This window comes from Jaculus jaculus, chromosome 5 (assembly GCF_020740685.1).
Source record: "Jaculus jaculus isolate mJacJac1 chromosome 5, mJacJac1.mat.Y.cur, whole genome shotgun sequence".
NCBI classification, from domain to species: Eukaryota; Metazoa; Chordata; class Mammalia; order Rodentia; family Dipodidae; genus Jaculus; species Jaculus jaculus.
The window spans coordinates 30685225-30701470 of NC_059106.1; the positions used below are offsets into that span (position 1 = coordinate 30685225).

The following is a 16246-nucleotide window of genomic DNA, read 5'->3' on the forward strand; positions in this document are numbered from 1 at the left end:
TGCGCGGACATGTCCAGCTGTTTCTGTGTTTTGGGGATCAAATTGAGTGGCCTTTCAGACCTCCTCAGGCTGTTAGGCTTGTGTAGGAAGTGCTGTTAACCGCTGAGCCGTCTTTCTAGCCCCAGGATTCTTTTAATGAAAAAGCATACACTGACATATGTTTTCGCTACATGACAATTTCTAAGTCATGTTTCTAAGAAATTATCAGTTACTTGTATTATTTTAATTAAATTAAATTAAATTATTTGTTTTGGTTTTTCGAGGTAGGGTCTCGCTCTATCCCAGGCTGACCTGGAATTCACTCTGTAGTCTCAGGGTGGCCTCGAACTCACGGTGATCCTCCTACCTCTGCCTCCCGAGTGCTGGGATTAAAGGCGTGCGCCACCACGCCGGGCTCTGCATTGACTACTGTGTGCATCGCTGTATGAAACTTCCTGACAGGGTTGTCTGTGTGCCAGTTCAGTCCACCACAGGGCATGGGTGCGGGGGGTCGAAGCAGCCCTGGTAGCAAAAACATGAGTCAGACAAGCCAGGAGGGAAAGTGGGAGGCTGGACTAGAACCCTTAAGGCCTGCAGTCTGCTTTCTCCAGTGAGGCACCGCCTTCAAAAGGTGCTGCAGCCTACCAAAACCGCGCTAGAGACCCAAGTCTTCAAACATGTGAGCCTATAGAAGAGACTTCCATCCAAACCATAAGATGCCTTGTGTTCCAGCTTGGGGGACAAGTTCCTGATGTCACTGAAGTGTAGGCAGCCTGTTGCTTCCCTCATTTGGGGACTGTAAGAAAAATCCTTTTTGGACTGGCCACCTCTAATCAAATCTTGGCACCCATGCCCAGTGGTCACGTGTTTTCCTTATTTGCCGCTGTGACCAGAAACTTCCCCATTCAAGGTTCCCACATCATAGCAGTGATGTCATCCGTGTAACTAATTCTTCTGTCAGTGTTTTCCTCTGCTTGCCTGCCCACGAATGGGTTAACCGAGTTGCTCTCACCTCCAAATTATTTCTTGGTTTATCTCCATGTGCTTTTCACATTCTCATTTCTTTTTGATCTCTTTTCCAAGCTTGACTTCAATAAGCAAGAGCTGAGATATTGTAATTTCCTAAATAACCCAAACCTATTATAACCACTCTGCCCGCCGGATCCGCTTTCCCGTGCTCTTCTCTCTCATGGAACCTGGAGGAATAACTGTAATTGAATAGTGCCTCCACTGCATCTGTAGATTTCACCAAATCAAACTTAGATCTGGCTGGCTGTTGTTTTTGTTTGTTTCATATTGTGTTTGTGCCCCGTTGGGTACAGCAAAAGCCAGGGCTTCATCTGCATGTATTTTCAACTTACAGAGGCAGTAATTGAATCTCTGACAATAGCCTTGCATCTCAGGAGGATGCCAACTCTAGCTGTCATATTAAAGCCAGCTAGTTCTTGGTTCCCTTCAAAGGTAGTGTCCCCTCTGTTGACTGAGAACTGTGGCAACATGAAACTCTGGGAATTTTCAGTGGATGGAAACCAAGTATTTTCAGCTCCTTAACAGAAAGAGTAATTCTGAGTTTTCGATGTGGGTGCCTTGCCACAGTCTGCTGTTGAGCTCAGCAAGGTGGAGAGGTCAGTGTTTGCTCTCTGACCCAAAGAGGACACCCAGCTTGCAGCAGGCCCTGTGATGAGTTAGAGCACGCTGCTTCTGACACTGCTGTTACTGGGGTCCTGCTTGAGGCTGCGTTCAAGTGCTCCTCAACTCACCCTGTTTGCAATGTCTCTGAAGAACTTTATGCTGCAGCACATGACAACGAGTTGATAACATTTTGAAAATTCCTGTGGGTTTAGACCAAGTCTTATTGCAAACTTTTCTGATGCCCGAGGTTCAGTGGTCTTAAGCGTGGGGAGTATGCAGTGTCTGCAGCAGACTTGGGGGTGGAAAGAAAGAATGCCCAGTCCAACTGCCATCCAAGAGGGTTTTGGTACAAATTTGACAGAAGTGTGTCCAAAGCTCTGGGGAATGAGTAAAGAGTCCATAAAATTTGGGATAGCGAAAATTGAATAAATGGACTAGGGATTTTATGTCTTGTAGAACGTGTTGACTATTTTTTCAAAAGAAAAAAAATAGATGTTTTGCATTATTAAAAGAACCAGGACAGACATGTAAATATATGCAGGGAAAGAGTTAAAATTTGTTTCCACACCTCCTCCCACTACCTCTGCAGCCACAGGCCAAGGGAAAATGCTCACAGGCACACAGGAACACACTCAGGTAAGGAACCTGTTTTGCAAGTTTTCCTGGTTAAAAGTAGGTGGGGGTTGCTGAGAGCTGAGTGGGAAAGGCTTGGAAGGATCAATTGAAGATTTTTCAAAACCTGAGTTTTCAGAGTAACTTTACCCTGCAGAGAGGCACACATGTGCCATTGTAATTTTTTTCCTGCACTGATTAAGTGCATTGTTAGACAGGGAGGGGCAGATTAACGGATGCCTATAATTTTGACCATTGTTTTCTGCAAAACAGCTCGGGCTTTGAAAATGAAGCCATCGTTCTTGGCTAAGTTGCTGCCAACAGCACAAATTATACCGTGCAGAGATTCAAAGCCCCTGCAAAGGTTTCATTAATGAACAATTTCAGACGATTGTTTAAGTCTTTGCCTGTCAGGTAACATTGGTATGTAGGCAGGTGGGGTTAGGGTTTCCATGGAGATTTATGATGTCATGCTTGAAAGAGCATGTCAAGACAGCCAATTTAACAAAGTAGCTACTCAAAACGTCCTATAGGCTACAAGTAGGTTTTATGCAAATGAAAAGAGTTTCACTGGGAAAAAAAACTGCAAAAGGAAACAGCAAAGGCATGGAGGGGTTTACCTGACAGCTCGGAAGGATGACCCCACAGTCCATCAGGCACGGAAACTTCCAGAAGACGAATTAGATTTTCTGCTTTTAATCGTCACCTTACCTGTGGAGCTCTCAGTACAGGTAAATACGTGTTCTTTTTTTAAAAAATAATTCCAAGTTACTGCCAAAAAGTATTATGGTCTGTCTCTTGCATTGTTCTCTTGGCAGAAAGATTGAATCAATAGGTACAGTTTTCCCACACCGCACGTTCGAGCTCCAGGCTGTTTTAAGGGCTTTTTTTATTGAATGAACTGAGATTTTTGAATAGAGTTGAAAAGCAAGTGATGCATTATGCATTATGGTGGTTGTGCCCATGAATAACGCTGTAAGAACAGCACAGATAAGGGTTAGCAGGACAGCTGAGAACTAAGATACGATCTGTATTTGTCAACTATTTCTAGATGCAGAGAGAGAGTTTCTTTTACTCTGAATTGGTACTCAGTCTCTCTATATTTTCACTTTGTAGAATACAGAAACTAAAACCCACGGAATACCACAGAAATAGTTTTGGAATCAGATATAAAAACATGGTACTTGTGTTTTCAAGTGCACCCACCTATACTCTTTCATAGAAGTTTTCTAGCAGCTTGAGTTATTGGTGTGCCGGCCTTTAGAAAAATAGGAGTTATGATTTCCAAGAGGGAGGAGTGAGGTCATGGAGGCATGTGTGGTGTGTTATAAGCCATGCTTTTAAAAACAAACCTGGTCTCTTGGGGTTAGCTCAGTGGTGGTGTGTGAGCTGTCCTGTGAGTAGTCAGGTGCACCAGGTTTCAAAAGAACACAAAGTAATTTGGAACTTTTGAAACAAAAACTACTTTGAAGCAAGCCGACAGACTTTAACATGTTTCAAAAAATGGTCTAACATATAGCACGAGACCTGAAATTTTGCCTTCAGATAATGCAGACGAGTCCCAGAACTGGCATGCAAATTATTTTGCTGTCACAGGTGGTGGGGGGTCAGGGACACCAGGCATTTTGAGTCCTGTTTCCCACTTACTAGTCCTGAGGCTTGAGCAAAGCAAACTCTTACCCTCAAGCCTCCGGTTTCACCTCCACCACGTACGGGTGCTGTCGTGGATTGCAGCACCGCGCTGAGCCCCGGTGACTCACGCTCAGGGTGTTTTTCTTTACTCTTCACCAGGCACTGGACTAATTTTGAAGGGTAGGATTTAATTGTTTTCGTTCTTTTTTAGTCTTTACTCCAGTAAAGCTCTGTCTCTGTATTTCCTCTTTACAAATGAAGTTAACAAGCCGGGCGTGGTGGCGCACGCCTTTAATCCCAGCATTAGGGAGGCAGAGGTAGGAGGATCACCGTGAGTTCGAGGCCACCCTGAGACTACATAGTGAATTCCAGGTCAGCCTGGGCTACAGTGAGACCCTACCTCAAAAACAAAACAAAAAAAAAAAACAACAAAAAATGAAGTTAACTGGAAGGTGCAGGAAAATAGAACGTAATAATAAAGTTCCTTGCATATCCTTCCTTTTCCCCCTCACTTTACAGATAGAGAAAAAAATTAATTTATTATTAACTCATAAACAGCAGCAATTATCTCCATAGGTTAATTAAAATTCAAAATGCTACATTTGTCAAAGGAGCAATGATATTGTTTCTTACAAAATTAATTATGCTTGTACCTTTTTTTCTAGAAAGGTGACTGAAATAGCACTAATTTACTTTTCAGTGTTGTCTATTCAAAAGGAGCTTAAGCTATTGCACACTTAGTTTGAACTTCATATCTCTCTTACAGGTGTTGATGTCATAGGTGTTTGCTTAAGTCACTGAGGGGCCGTGGGTGCCCTGGGTGCAGGAGCCCCCGGGCGTTGGTTTTCCTCCTCCCCTTGGCACTCTGTCTTTCCTCCTGTGCCATCATCACTCACAATTGTATTCTGCATCTTAAATGGAAAGACACTTGTTGTTTTTTTAACTTAAAAAATATTATTTATTTATTTATTATTTTTTTTGAGGTAGGGTCTCACTCTAGCCCAGGCTGACCTGGAATTCACTATGGAGTCTCGGTGGCCTTGAACTCATGGCAATCCTCCTACCTCTGCCTCCCAAATGCTGGGATTAAAGGCATGTGACACCACTCCCAGCTAAAAAAATATTGTTATTTATTTATTAGAGAGAAAGAGAGAGAGAGAGGGCATGCCAGGGCCTCTAGCAACTGTAAACAAACTCCAGGCATGTGCACCACCATGTGCATCTGGCTTACATGGGTTCTGGAATTGCAGTGTCTGGAGGCCCTGGTGTGCCCATCCTCCTTCCCCCCCATTAAAAAAAAAGGCCAGGGCTGGAGAGATGGCTTAGCAGTTAAGGCATTTGCCTGCAAAGCCAAAGGATCCCGGTTCGACTCTCTAGGACCCACGTAAGCCAGATGCACCAGGGCCACATGCATCTGGAGTTTGTTTGCAATGGCTAGAGTCCCTGATGTGTCCACTCTCTCTCTCTCTCTCTGTCAAATAAGTAAATAAAAAACATATATATTTTTAAAAATATATTTTTAAAAAGGCCAGTCTGTTAGGCTTGCCTCAAAAAAAAAAATATTAAAGTAAGTAGGGGCTGGAGAGATAGCTTAGCAATTAAATTGCTTGCCTGTGAAGCCAAGGACCCAGGTTTGATTCCCCAAAACCCATGAAAGGTAGATGCACCTGGTGACACGTGTGTGGAGTTCACTTGCAGCAGCTGAAGGCCCTGGAGCGCCCATTCACTCTATCTGCCTCTCTCTCTTACTCTATCACTCTCAAATAAAATAAATAAAATTTAAAAATAAATAAATAATACAGAACATTGTAGTTTACAAAGATTGAAGGCTTTTTTGTTTATACTAAGGTGAGTCAAGAATACAAGGCACATTCTCACAGAATGTATTATGAAAAATAAAATAAAATGAAGCAATATATTCATACACCCAGATCACTGAAGAAAGCCTTGGGCGTGATTTTGAACTCTGGCTCCTTTTTAATTCGGCTGAACAGAAGGCTTCCAAACGACAAGTGAGGGGCTTGTTTCGTACATTCTGTCAGTGCAAATCAGTGCCTCTTTTCACTGTCATTAGATTTTGCCTCCTTTCTTTTACTCAAAAGCTACTTCCCAAGCCCATGTTTTCCCTAGATACTAGGTACGTTATTTTTTTAAACTTCTTAATATATCACAGTTCCGAAGCCAGCTGCAAATATTTGCAAAAGGAAAACAGTGTAAAATAAATATTTCTTAATGTAGTATTTTGTGAATAAACATTCACTTGCCATTAATTGGTTAACCTAAAAATTAATGAGAAACAATTCAGCTTAGAGGAAAAAGGATGAAATCATGGCTGTGATGTGCAAATCAAGGGAAAGCCATAATTTAAGCAAATCCATTAAAGAGAATATAATTACTATTGCCCCAGGGAAGAGGTAGGTGATTTTTAAGCCAAATTGAACTTTTCCTATATCATTAAAAAATATGGGCCAAGATTCCTATTGGTAACTACAATATTTTCTTCTTTCAAATATTAAACACCACTTGCTTTTAAGACAAATATATGCAGATCTCAAACGTCATTGTGTATTCCAGTACATACAGTAGAATACAATACAATACAATGCAATACAATGCAATACAAATTTTCCCCTATAGGCCTTCAATCATTGCAAGTAAGTATAGGTATTAGAATTCCCACACATATTACTTTTTTAAAAAATTTGACTTTTATTTATTTGGGAAAGAAATAGGTAGAGAGAGCTAGGGATAGAGAGAGAGAGAGAGAGAGAGAGAGAGAGAGAGCGAGCAAAGTGCATTCCAGAGTCTCCAGCTGCTACAAACGAACTCCAGATGCATGTGACACCATGTGCATCTGGCTTACGTGGGTCCGGGAGAATTGAACCTGGGTCCTTTGGCTTTACAGGCAAGTACCTTAACTGCTAAGCCATCTCTTCAGCCCTTTATTATTATTATTATTATTATTTTTTTTTCTTTTTTCTAGGTAGGGTCTCACTCTAGCTCAGGCTGACCTGGAATTTACTATGTAGTCTCAGGGAGGCTTCAAACTCCCAGTGATCTTCCTATTTCTGCCCCCCCCGCCCCCACTGCTGGGATTAAAGGCATGTACCACCACGCCTGTCCCCATACATATTATGCAATGTGAAAAACTTTCATACCAATGGTATCAATTTTAAGTTTTTTTTTTCCCCCCCGAAGTAGAGTCTCATTCTAGCCTAGGCTGACCTGCAACTCACTCTGTGACCTCAGGTTGGCCTCGAACAGGCAATGTTATTACTTGAGCCTCCCCAATGCTTAGATGAAAGGCATGTGCCAACACACTTGGCTTATGATTACATTTTTTGTAAAAGTAGAAACCTTTATATGTATGAACAGTTACAGATAAGTAAAGTACCAAAGCTGATGAGAGGAAGGTGTCGTGATTCTTCAGGCAAAGGGTGGGGATTTGAACTCAGCCATCTTGATTGAAGCCAAGGGTACTTTTCTGGGTTTCCCTGAGGTGTGTGCTATGAAACGTGGCTTTATTTTGTGAGGTTGGATTTCAAAGTGCTGTGATCAGCCCAGAACCTTTAACCTCTTGCCTCCTTGGCCCATGGTCCTGTTTTGTACCCCCTCCTTTATCCCCTAAAGTGTAGAGTCGATGAACCTGGGGGAGTTGGAGAGACTTCCTGTTGCTGCTTGTTCTTGGTACTCAGAAAGTGGGGGGCTGGTGAGGGTGGGGGAAGAGCTATTTGCTTTATCCTGCCTTCAAGTCTGGAGATCACTTGTGAGGACTGTCAGAGGCTCTTAGGAAGCAGTCTTCTTCCTGGCATAACAGGAAGAAAGCTGAAGACGCAGATGGAACTTGGCTCTGTGAGCAGACCCTCAGAAGTCACTTGGAGAACCGACACTCGTGGCGCTCAGAGCCTGCCTCCAGAGCGACGCCATGCCCCCTTACGCTCGGTTACCCCCGAGTGCTCGGGTGCCCTCAGGGGGGAATGAAAAGGTGCGTGCTTGAAGGGCTGAATTAGGCAACTCTCATAGGTCCAAAGAGACACGTTTAGAGACGTCTGGCCTGAGGCCAGGTCTCTAGAAAAGCCTATGCAATGCCTTAACACAAATTTCATTGAGGTTCTGAAACTTAACTGGGGATGTAGAGAGTGGGGGGAGAGAGAGAGAGAGAGAAAGAGAGAGAGAGAGAGAGAGAGAGAGAGAGAGAAAGAGAATGGGGGGGGGGAAGGGAGGGAGGAAAGAGCATGTGTGTCTCTGTTCAAACCCCAGCCCTAGAAAACACAGAAAACTACAAACAGTCCAAAAAGGTGGAGGAGGGCAAAAGTCACTAAAACTTTATGGGCTTAAGTTTTTTTTTTGGGGGGGGGGAGTTCAAAAGCTTGCTAGAAATAGGTAAAAGCTGCCTCATTAAGAAAGGGTGCAGGTTCTGAGGTTCACCATAGCCCTCTGCTCTGTTCCACACCTGCCTCGCTTGCTTGCCTGACTCCTGCTGTGGAAATGGCTTTATTAGACTTTTTCCTGGGGGTGCTGTGTGAGGCGGACGGACTCGCACCTTTGTGCTAGATAGACTGAGGAATGAGTCCTGGTTCTACCACTGTTATTTTGTGGTCTTGAGCAAGACAAGGTGTAAATAAGCTCCATTTCTGCATCTGTGAACAGATGCCAAATGTCCCTATGCAGCAAGGTGGTTTGCAGATCAGATCCAGGCTTGTGAGGAGTGCTTAAACTGACATGGGTCAGAGCTCAGGACCTGGCACTGGTTCTAACGGAAACACCCTACGCGGACATTCTGTGAGAAATGATCATGTACTGTCTTGGATTTTCTTAGGTTGTTTAGGGCAGGAGGGACCCATGAGCTGCTAGAGGAATTGTCCCTGTGGACCCTCAAGCTGGGGGACATAATCAGTCTAAGATTACATTTAAAGGCAAACAGATCCAATGCCACTGACTTTCCATTGACCCACAGAAGACCTCTGGGAAATGGTTTTATAAAAAATATTATTTATTTATTTGTGTGTGTATATGTGTGTGTATATGTGTGTGTATGAGAGAGAGAGAGAGAGAGAGAGAGAGAGAGAGGGAGGGAGGGAATGGGAGCTTCCAGGAAATGAATTGAACCCAGCCCAGCTGCCTTTGTAATCAAGTGCCTTTAAGTACTGAACCATCTCCCAGCCCTGGGATATGGTTTTGTTTAAATATGTGGATGTGAGCCAGGTGTGGTGGTGCACACCTTTAATCCCAGCACTTGGGAGGTAGAGGTAGGTGGGTCACCTTGAGTTCGAGGCCACCCTGAGACTACATAGTGAATTCCAGGTCAGCTTGGACTAGAGTGAGACCCTATCTCGAAAAACGAAACAAAACAAAAAAAAAAGTGGACATGAGTTGGTAAGCGTGAGCGTAAGATAATACTGATTAGCATATAGATGGTACAGTTTCATGGGATCTTTGGAGATAGGACAAAACAACTACATTCATTCACCCATTCATCCATCTCTGACTCTAGTTCAGGCTGGCCTTGTGCCAGGCACTGGGAAAGCGGGGCTAGGAGCGATGTAGGACCATTCACTGCTTCACAGAGCTTGGAGTCCAGCAGATCACAGTCCATTCCCTGTCGTCCATGGCTTTACTTCCCTTCCCTTGGTTGCAGCTCCTTGAAATCAACTTCAGTCTGAAAATGTTATAATTCTAGAAACAAACATGTCCCAAGTTTTAAATGACATGTGCTTCTGAGTAACATCATGAAGTGCAGCCTCTGCCAGGGTGTCGAGCAGCCCTCTGTAAACACGTCACACCATTCCGGGAGCCACGTAGTGCCCTTTTGGCTAGGGGGTCAGTGTTTGTGCTCATGTAACCCTCATTTTCCTTCACAATGTTCCTGATGTGTAAGGGTGACACTGTCCATTTGGATATGTGAAAGAGAAACCTATTTTTACAGATCTGTATACATATGAAACAAACATAATAACATGTAAGATTTGGTACAGTGCCTGATCCCAGGCATTCACAGAGAGCAAGGAACATATACCCCAAATGATAAAGTGGTCTACAGTGTAGAGAATTCCAGAGAGAGATAAATTCCATGAAGGAAATAGAGAGGAATACATGAGAAGGATCCAGTCTTGGAAAAAAGTAAGCTGGACATTTTGCATAGGCAAAGCATCTAATGCCGAGATCCAAAGATAGGAAGGAACTTGTCTGTTGAACAACTCAGGTGGCCTGGGGGTGGTGGCTGGGAGGCAGTACCTTCAGTCAGGGCTCAGGTGGCCTGGGGGAGGTGGATGGGTTGTAGTACCTTCAGTCAGGGCTCAGGTGGCCTGGGGGCGGTGGCTGGGAGGCAGTACCTGCAGTTAGGACTTTGGAGTGACCTCTTAGCCTAATACAACAGGATTCAAGTAGGAGGGTGGCAGAATATTTTTAGCTTTTGTTCACAAAGCCCCTTCTGGTGGGCTACTGGACTTCTGAGTCTGTGACCCTCTCCATCTCTGTGGCAGTGCTCAAAGTAACCCCGTGGAACTCCACAGTAGTGTGGAGAGCCCCTGAGCCAGCCTCTCACAGCTTTGTGAGAGAGCCCGGAGCACAGTTCCTCCTCCTGTCCTTAACTGAAAGGACAAGTGAGGGCATCTCAGTTCTTCTTTTATTTTATAGTTCTAAATGCATTTAGGATGTCCATTGGGGTTGCTAACATCTTTCCTCTTGACCATGAAACAAGGTCCTCTGGGATGCACTAATGTTTGAAACAGGATGCATATGTCACATGTCCCCGAACCATGGTGGGACTTCTGATCTCTCCTTTATCATCTGCTCCCAACCAGAAATAATGAAATCATTTATTTTTCAAAGAGCTCACTGTGAACCTGTCTTCCAACCTTGCTCAGACTGGGTAAGTACACTGGAAGGGTCAGCAGAGCAGATAAGCTTAGGCTAGATTTTGGCTTGAGGGTTTGTTGATACTGTTTTGTTTTGGGATTGACCTCAGTGCCTCATGCATACCAACCCTGCTCTCTTTTTTTTTTTTTTAAGCTAGGGTGTCACTCTAGTCCTGGCTGACCTGGAATTCACTATGTTGTCTCACGGTGGCCTTGAACTCATGGTGATCCTCCTACCTCTGCCTCCCGAGTGCTGGGATTAAAGGCATGTGCCACAACGTCCGGCTCTTCTTCTTTTTTTATGTTTTATTTATTTCAGAGAGAGAAAGAGAGAGAGAGAGAGGGAGAGAGAGAGAGAGGGAGGGAGGGAGGGAAGGAGGGAGGGAGGGAGAGAGAATGGGTGTCCCAGGGCCTCCAGCCACTGCAAAAGAACTCTGGATGCATGCGCCCCCTTGTGCATCTGACTTACGTGGTTCCTGGGGAATTGAATCAGGTTCCTTTAGATATGCAGGCAAATGCCTTAACCGCTAAGCCATCCCTCCACCCAATCCTGCTCTCTATCTACACCGCTGAGCTACACTCCGGGCCTGGGTTGCGGACATTGTAACATTCCTTTGACACAGTCAACATTGAGCCTGGTTCAATTTTGGATTGTTTGTGAAAATTATGGAAATGCAAGCAAGCTTATTAATTAGCATCTCACCCTAGCTGCACTGGGGAGGAAGCGTGCATTGGAAGAGCTGTGATTTGGGTTAATCTGTGTGGCCTGTGGGAGCCAGAGAAGATCTGAAGCTAGGACGGCACAGGTCTTCAGAGGATACACCGCAACTGCAGGCAGGCGGCCTGGGTGGTGCAAGCCATACACCAGAACTCTAGGGTGGGGAGAGGAGTCTCGGATGGTTCTCAAGCATTTAAAGGCCATACCTGTACTCAACCCTTTGTATCAACCCCTTCTTTGGCTTTCTAGATGTTCCAAACCCATGAAGCAGTTGGACACTGGCTCTGAGACCATTGGCAATTTGGGCCTTGCCACTTGATGGTAGACACTACACACACACACACACACACACACACACACACACACACACACACACATATGTATGTATGTATATATATATATATATATATATATATATATATATATATATATATATATATATATTATATCTTGTCTTGGATTATGCCAGGCTCTGTGTCTAATCTCACAATGCATCTACCATGAACTATCCCAGTGTGTGCTGGGAGCTACCAATGTCCCCTTCCCACTCTGGCTACTCGTTCTGATTTTCTTTAATGACTGGTGTGGGGGTGGAAAAGACACTCGTGCTGGGTTTTTATTTTTTGGTGTCTATATCCGCATTTACCCAAACCCCACCCAGACTGCATTTGCATAGCAGCGAAAAAACCGGTATTTTCTATCTGTGAGTCACATTCCAGTCCTGAGCCTGTCCTCTGTCTGTCTGTCTGGTGTGGCGGGCCAACTAGCTGTGCATGGAGCAGGCAGCTCCCGCCACTTGTGGCGGTCACAATTGAGGTCCGGTTGGTGGCTGCTGCTAGACTGGGCCATGGAGCCATCCGTCCGCTCTGGAGGGGAGAGGCGAAGGAAGGCAGGAGGCCTCCCCTGTTTCTGCTGCCAGGGGCCCCGCAGTGCATCAGGACAGAGTCAGGTACAGAGATGGTGTGATCCTGGGGTTGCTAGATCCTCTCACTGTGGCACCCCAACATGCTGTGTGGTACCTTTCTCACTCCAGGCCACTTCCTGCTGAGTGAGAGCCAGAGAGGACCATGCATAATGTGGGTACTGTTCCAGTTAAATTGTAGTTCTGAGGCTAAAGATAATTCTTCTCTATCATCAAACCTTGTTTAATGATAATTGAGTTGCTTATCTTTATTCTGGAAAATCTCTTAATTTGGTACATGAAAGCAGGGAAGTGTTTTTTTTTTTCTTGATTGTAACCAAGAATGTTTTTAGGTAAAGTGTAATCACTGTAGCTTGCGTTGCTGCATCTGAATTAATGTCTGTGGCATCCTGGTCTGAAAAGGTTGTCGAAGTTAGAAAGCTGCGTGCTGCTAGTGAACAGGTCTCAGAAGCACCTGGTGTGGTGGTTCATGTATGTATGTAATCTCAGGGCTTGAGAGGCTGAGGCATGAGGATTGCCACAAGTTTGAGGCTTGCCTGAGAAATACAATGAGTTCAAGGCCAGCCTAGTCTACAGAGTAAAACAGTATCTCAGAAGTCAAATCGACCAAAAAAAAAAAAAAAAAAAAACAACAAAAAAAATAAAACAAACAAAAAAAGCAACTACTTTTTTTAAAAAATTGAGAGTTGTCATCCCTTTCTCGCACCTCTCCCTCTGGTGTTGCCTCAACATGTTGCCTGGTTAGTTTTGATGTTTTTGCAGTGGTGGGGGGATGGAACTGATAGGCTTGTGCATGCCGTGCAGGAAGTCTACAACCAACCTGCAGCCCGCCCAAGAGGAGTGTCAAATGCACACTTCTGACCTGGGACGCCCTTACCTTGCAAAGGTGGCCAAAGCCCCCATGGTCTGTCTTCTTCCTGCCCGACTCAGACCCTTCCTTCATGGACACCTTGATCGATCCAGGGAGCCCGCAGTCCTCAGAGATTGGTCTCTAGAAGCCTCAAGGTTTCCCAGTGCTGGAGAAATTGATGAGCTGTTTTCCCAAGAGGAAAACATTTTGAGACAGTGGAGAGACATTTGTGGAGGCCCATGTACAGCAAAACTTCACAACAGAAGAGCCCTAACCCAGGAGTGATTGGATGAATCCTTGTATCTGGTCTATTATTTCACTGGCCTGTTTCCTACTACCACAGTTAAGATGTTTTGAGATGAGCCCTTAGGAAAAGAAGCACAGTTGTCAAGTACAAAGTGGGAATGGAGTAGAAGGGAAAAATGATTTTCCTGAGGGACCGAATCAACTGTGGGTTTATAGTCAAAATTACAGGCAGCATGCATGTAGATTTATTCTGGCTGTGTATGTATGTGTGTGCATGCACACACACTTTGGAACTTTGAAACATTTTGGTTGAGACCATGCTATTGTCAGTGTTAATGGAGGTCAATTCCATGGCCTTGTGTGTGTGTGTGTGTGTGTGTGTGTGTGTTTTCCAGTTTTCTGAGGTAGGGTCTCACACTAGCTCAGGCTGACCTGGAATTCACTATGTAGTCTCAGGATGGCCTTGAGCTCTCGGTGATCCTCCTACCTCTGCCTCCCGAGTGCTGGGGTTAAAGGCGTGCACCACCACGCCTGGCGCCTTATGTGTTTTTAAAAAATATTTCTATTTATTTGTTTATTTGAAAGCAGAGAGAGATAGAGGAAAGATAGAGAGATAGAGAGAATGGGCACACCGGGCCCTTTAACCACTGAAAACAAACTCCAGATGCATGTGGCACTGTGCATCTGGCTTTACATGTATATTGGGGAATTGAATTTGGGTGGTTAGGCTTTGGTAGGAATGTACGTTAGTCTCTCTGCCATCTCTCTAGCTCATTTATGTGTTTTGTTTATACATTCTTTTTTAGATTTTTAAAATTTTATTAGAGTCAGAGAGAGTGAGAATGGGCTCACCAGGGCTTCCAGCCACTGCAAAAGAACCCCAGACATGTGCGCCCCCTTGTGCGTCTGGCTAACGTGGGACCTGGAGAATCGAACCTAGGTCCTTAGGCTTTGCAGACAAGCACCTTAACTGCTAAGCCATCTCTCCAGCTCCAGATATGTATATATTTTTTTAACAAAATGATACGGAGCAGATGATGTCAGAAGAAGGTGTCTGGAGCATCCCTGCTGTGGACTAGGGCAGGCGATCTGGTCATAGATAAGGAAACATGCTACTGGTTTATATGCAAAAGAGGCCGGGGGACTAAGACAGATGGTGAAGCTACTTCGGACTGGTTTAGATGTACCCATGTATCTGGGCACACAAAAGTTAATGTATAGAACCAGGATGGTTAGAAATCCTCTTTCAGAGGTGGACGGAGTGAGGTGAGGAGTCAGGGGACACGGTGCTGCTGTTTGGACGCGGCCAGTCCACTCCGAAGCTCCCGCTGGGGCGTGGTGGCCGCGTGGCCGCGCTGGGAGGTCGGCGTTCTGGGCCGGGCGAGGGCCGCACTGCATCGGTCCTGCCAGATGCCCTCCTGCACATGGGCTCACTCGCCCGTCCACTGCCCGCAAGGGTTTCTGAAGCAGCCCGAGGCCTTTGCCGGTGCCGTGCTCGGGGTCTTTCCAGCCTCCAGAAGGAACCAAAACGAACCTCTGTCTTCATCTCAGGGCTTCGGATACAGCCGCAGAACGGGGCCTGCAGCAGGACGGGCAGGGCAGCGACTTCCATCCGAGGCTGCCGTGACTGTGCCCCTGCCTCGGAGGGCGTTTCCGTGTTCCAGGGCTCTCAGGTTCTAACCTGTTTCCTAATAATGCCGTCTTAAAATTTTGGTATTCTAAGAGAATGAAAAGGCAGCTCATTAAAGAAGTGAAAAGGTAAAGGTGTAAAAGGTTCTGCCTGCCTGAGGAGTCAGGCCCATGCGTCAGGGAACGGAGCACTGCGCCCATGTTTCAGTACACAATTCTAGAGCTTAAGTGTGGTGCACCCAGAAGCCATTCCCGGCATCCCGGCTTCCGTGAGCCTGACAATGACTGTCAGCAGCGTGTCATTACACATGGCTTTTCCCAGCAGGCTGTGCTGTCTTAGCACCAGGGCCCCAGGGCACCTGGAGTTAAACAGTATCTGACCCGCCATCTGAGGGAAAATGAACTCACTCCAGCTACAGTAGGATTCTGTCTAAAATTACTAAGTCAGGGATTTGTTTTGCATGCATTACTGTACATATGTATACCCACCCCCCAGAGAGAGAGTTGGGGGAGAGGGAGAGAGACAGAATTATCTCTGTGTGTCTTCAAGGAGGAAGGGCAGGTGTGGATTGGAGGTCCATGGAATCTACATTAGGAGCGCCTCAGAGCTTTTCTAGGTCTCTGGAGTCATCTAAATAGGAACCTTGTCAGAATACTTGGCTTTCAATATGGGCCCTGTTCAAGGGTCTTTTCTGGAAAGTTCTAGAGAACCTAGAACTGAACTATTTCTACCACATCCATCCTCTTCAAGCAGCTTTGAAGGCAAACAAACTCACAGGGAGCCTGAGCCCACCCTTGGCCAGCTATTCTCAAATGGAGAAAGAAAGTGTGTAGAAGCAAGAAATCCCCACTTCCTTCCCTCCCAGCCCCTCAGGTCCAGCCCACAATACACACACACACACACACACACACACACACACACACACACGTATGAACACGCTCACGCATGCACACACCCTAGGTCTGAGGCTTTTCCTCCTGTGAGACTGGATTCTGAAAGGCCAGATCATGCCCTCCTCTCCTCCTCTTCCAAAGAGCTCATGTGTCTCCATTAGGGATTTTCCCATGGCTTAAAATTCCAGTCCTGGGATCTCCCCCTGTAGGAAAGTGAGGAGCCTGTCTTGTGTTTGTTTGCTTTTCTCACTTGTAAAGAAAACATAAGGCTTTAG

At 45.3% G+C, this 16246-nt stretch overlaps 1 protein-coding gene across 10 annotated transcripts in view; it reads left to right on the forward strand.

The window, feature by feature from the left end:
• Positions 1-16246, forward strand: part of Kiaa1217 (KIAA1217 ortholog) — an 815686-nt gene that overhangs the window by 536325 nt on the left and 263115 nt on the right. The window contains exon 1 of one of the 10 annotated variants that reach the window (XM_045151351.1): positions 2828-2954. The exons of the other annotated variants lie outside the window; for them this stretch is intronic. The gene's annotated coding sequence lies outside the window, so the exon portion shown is untranslated. Of the gene's footprint in view, positions 1-2827; positions 2955-16246 lie in introns of those variants that run through there. 10 annotated transcript variants of the gene reach the window in all.